We start from the raw sequence: 4,659 nt of genomic DNA, 5'->3' as shown, positions 1-4,659 counted from the left end.
GCAAATATACCCACGCACTCGTAGTCTCGTACCTGCATGCACTCGCCCCTGCCCCCACCCACCTTTGTCCTATACTTTGTTGCCCATTTTGCTTCCCTTATACTTATAGTGATGTAGCACAAAATAGATCTCATTTTTTTGGAGTTAGAATTATGAAATTTTGTTAGGATTTTAGTTTTTTCTGGAGATTTTAACTTCAATTAGTACTTCAATTATTGTTAGGAGTAGTTGGAATTTTATTTGATGTTATCTTTCAGTTAGAATTTTATTTGTTGTTACTTTTTTAGGAGTTTGTTTTTCTCTTTGTTTGTCCTTTAAAAATGATTGTTCATCTTCATTTTAAGGACATGGAGATTCGATATGAGTAAACGTTTGAATTAGAGAGATGGGAGCGAATCCTTCTACGCGTGAAACCGTTTTTTCTAGTAGGCATGTGATGTGCTAGGTGTAAAGCCAAATCCCTCTAGGTATTGCATGTGAAACCCCCCTAGCCCCTAATTTATCTGTATCTTCCTTTTTGTTCTTTCTTTTTCTTAAGATTTTAGATTTCGATCTACAATGAGAGGCGATCAATCTTCTGTTTCGCATCATACAATGGCTGGTAAAGTTGTCAATCGCATTGTAAAAAACACGTAGAATCAAGGGGATCAGACACTTTCTATAAATATATCATACGCCCTTTAAAAACACGAGTTCGGGAAAATCTTTTAGTAGACAAAAATACCCTTAGAATTCAAATACTAATCCATTAAGTAAGAGTAAGTTAATAAATTGATGAATTCTTATTGGATATACATAGTATGAAGATAAGGATATAGTTTAAATTGAAATGTAAACCTGAATGGAAGAGCAGCTTAGGTAAATTAAACGATTTATTAAATGCCAAATTTACCCCCTCGCTCTTGTATGTGATCAATGATCAAACTGCAAACAATTATTCACGTGCTACATAATTAATAATGCCAAACTGAGAATAATTATCCACATGCTATATGATTAATAATTACACACAACGTGACGATCTCTTACCGACTAAAATTCAAGTAATTCACGGTACGCTTAGGTTAATTAGACGATTTATTAAATGCCAAATTTACCCCCTCGCTCTTATATGTGATCAATGATCAAACTGTAAATTATTCACGTGCTACAAGATTTATAATACCAATCTGCAAACAATTATTCACGTGCTACATGATTAATAATGTTAATCTGCAAATAATTATTCACATGCTATATGATTAATAATTACACACAGACTGGCGATCTCTCACAGACTAAAATTGAAGTAGTTCAAAGTACTGCATAGTCAGTTTCGAATTTTAATTATACTATTATTATTTAAATAGAACTCTATTTACAATTGTTATCCTCTCACATGTAACATCATATATCAATATATATAAGCCAAGATATTACAATAATTTCTATAGCATTTTTATCTCCTTCTACAGGCATGTGCCTTTGTTATTAGATTAGATTAAATTACTTTAAAACAATTAATTATATTATATATTTGATCTTTTTTTCAAATTAAGAAATTACAATAATTTTCACAATACTTGTATCTCCTTAAATAAGTATGTGTTTTTGTTATTTTCTTCTTATTAGAATAAATTAGATTGTTTAAAATTTATGAATTATAAAATTGTAACGTTCACAGTACTTTCATCTATTTTCTTCTTATTAAATTAGATTAGACTATTTTAAAGTAATTAATTGTGTTGTATGTTTGATTTCTTTTCAGATCATTATACTATTATTATTTAAACAGATACTATTTGTATAAAAGTCAAAGAGAATCTCACACGTATCTTTGATCTCAATGCCAATTATAATACTTATATATAGGTTTTGGTTAAAATAAATTTCATGTATGGGGTTAACTTATATGATCCTATTTTAATCAGATTAGATAATTTAACATTTGTTCTTTACACCCAAACTCTTCCATAAAACCAAGAGATTTTTAAATTTTATCTTGGGGGTTGCTTGCATTAAAAAATTATGTTAAGAGAGCCCATACAATTTGTTTTATAGTTTAAGATTGTCAACACATTTTGTTTCTTATGCATATCAATTATGAGTAACAATATAATTTAATTGATCCAAGTATATCCTAATATATTTCTGGACTCTTATCTTGTCTTTTCCTCTTTATCATATACAAACCTAATGATTCTTATTCAATCCCTTCTTTTTTTTCTTTTTTTTCTCTTAACATTGTCTTTTGTTCTTCATTATTATGTACAAACACATTTCATGGATTAGGGTTGTGATTTTTGAAGGGGGAGCAGAAGACAAATGGGTAGATTTTGGTGTTGGACTTTATTATTTGAAGAGATTAATTTCAAAAAATTCAACTCTAACCTAATATCACAATTGATGTAGATGATGAAGACGCTACTCTAAAATTACCCAATAAAAAGATAAAGGTGGAGAAAAATTGATCTCGGCTCAATTAAAATATGAAATAAAAAGAATAAATGATAATATTTTTTGAACATTTATACTATATTAGAAGGAATTTTCATGCAAAATTTTTAGTATTTTTGTATGCTTATGTGATTGCTTTTATCACATAAAATTATACTATAGTTACCATTAATCTTTAGTTTTGTCTTTTTATTATTTTAAGTCTATCAAATAATATAGGCTGAGATCATAGTTACCATTAATCTTTAGTTTTGTCTTTTTATTATTTTAAGTCTATCAAATAATATAGGCTGAGATCTCATATATATATAATGTTTATTGTACTTCTTTTTTTTATGTTTGCTTTTGAGATTGTTTATTATAAAACATGAGCTTATAATATTGAAAAGTGCAATGTAATTCTATTTTCAATGCAATAAGAAATATTATTTTTTTTATTGCTAGAACTATAGTTCATAATGATATTGTTATTCATCCTTGACTCCATATTATAACTTGGGATTGGTAGAGTTTAGAATATGACATGTAGTATCAATTTAACTTATTTTATTTTATTATTCTATTTAAAGATATTATTATGTCAATTGGTATCTTTTTTTACGAAAAGATGCAAATTAAGGGGGGGGGGGGGGGGGGGGGGGGGGGGGGGGGGGAGGGGGGGCGGGGGGGGGGGGGGGGCGGGGGGGGGGGGGGGCGGGGGGGGGGGGGGGGGGGGGGGGGGGAGGGGGGGGGCGGGGGGGGGGGGGGGGGGGGGGGGGGGGGGTGATCAGCCGGCAGTTAAAGTAATGATCGCCAGTTGAGGTCAGCAAAAAATCCATTACAGTAATTTTTTATAGAAGTTTAAATAAAATAAGAAAAAAGAGAAAAATTAAGATAGCATAATCTATAGCGAAGTGAGAAATAGGAGAGGGAGCTATATAGTAAGAAGGATATAGAGAAATTAAATATTTGTGATTATGTAAGCCAGCGTGCATGGCACGTAGATAGAGTAGGAGGGAGAGTAGGGGTAGGGTATATATTATTGGTAATTAGGTAGTGGTATAGTAGGTTATTAGGTAGTATATATGAGATAAGTGAGGTATATATATATATAGGGTTATGAGAGATCATGGTTATTAAGTGACGGCTATGTTTAGCAAAATGAGCTATCAAGAGATTAGATGATGAGTCTCCGACACTTTAATGTGACTTTAAGTTTGGCCTCATCACAGTGTACACGGCGCGTTGATAGTCATTTTAGCAGAAGATGAGCCGCCAGCTCATACCCATTTGATTACTTTCGGGCATATCTAGTATATATGTATAGGGAGAGGAATGAGGGGGTATGAGCGCTTGGCATAGGATCCTGTTAGGTGAGTGGGACACATCTTGTCTCGATACATCACACCTTGAAGTTGTGAGGCTTGCCATCTGTCAAGGGTAATGGTATGGTAGGAAGATGTGTCCACATCACGACGCAAGGAGTCCATTGGTACGTGGAGAGGAAAAAGGTATAGTGCGCCCATTTTTGTGCCTCATATATGACTATAGGTATGATGGATAGATAATAGTACTGTAGTAGTAGAGGTATATAGTATAAGGTATAGTTGAGAAATATAGTGTTATGCTGGACCGAAGCACAGAATGTTTGTGTTTGTAGTGATTTAGCGACATCTACCATGCGCACGGTCCCTAACCATGTGAATGGTGCCCAAATTTAACATGAATGAAGGAATGTACATCTCACTACCAAGATAACTTTGTGCTTGGTACCAAAGCATACCCATATTCTCTCTTCTCTCTCTCCTCTCTCTCCTCGTCTCTCTCTCTCTATAAATATTATATATATATATATATATATATATATGAGAGAAAAATGAGTATACTTGGTACCAAGCAAAAATTGGTGTATAATACTGACATGGATGCTTCTCATCCACAAATTTAAAGGATCTCATTTAAAAATGGTCCCCGCTTGATGACAGACCCATTAAATGACTGGATGAGAAGTGGTCACATCAAAAGGGATCCACGAATTCTTTTTTGAACATGAAATTTATTATGTTAAAAAAAAGGAAATTCTATAACTAGTTATGAATACAAATAACATCCGGGGATTTTGAGATTATAGTGGGTATCCTTGTCATATGAGGAATTTCTTTCATATAAAGTGATGTAGTTGAATCCCAACCATATGAATAAAGGTGGCGAGAAAATTTTCTGAACAACCATTTTAACGGTACA

The 4,659-nt window shown here is 32.8% G+C and overlaps 1 protein-coding gene across 1 annotated transcript in view; it reads right to left on the bottom strand.

Annotated features, from left to right (window-relative positions):
* The window catches only part of LOC109821184, an 18,634-nt gene that overhangs the window by 10,368 nt on the left and 3,607 nt on the right, over positions 1 to 4,659 (bottom strand).

Source organism: Asparagus officinalis, chromosome 8 (genome assembly GCF_001876935.1).
Source record: "Asparagus officinalis chromosome 8, Aspof.V1, whole genome shotgun sequence".
Classification (NCBI taxonomy): domain Eukaryota; kingdom Viridiplantae; phylum Streptophyta; class Magnoliopsida; order Asparagales; family Asparagaceae; genus Asparagus; species Asparagus officinalis.
The sequence above is the reverse complement of the archived record's forward strand: the minus strand, read 5'-3'. Positions and strand labels throughout refer to the sequence as shown.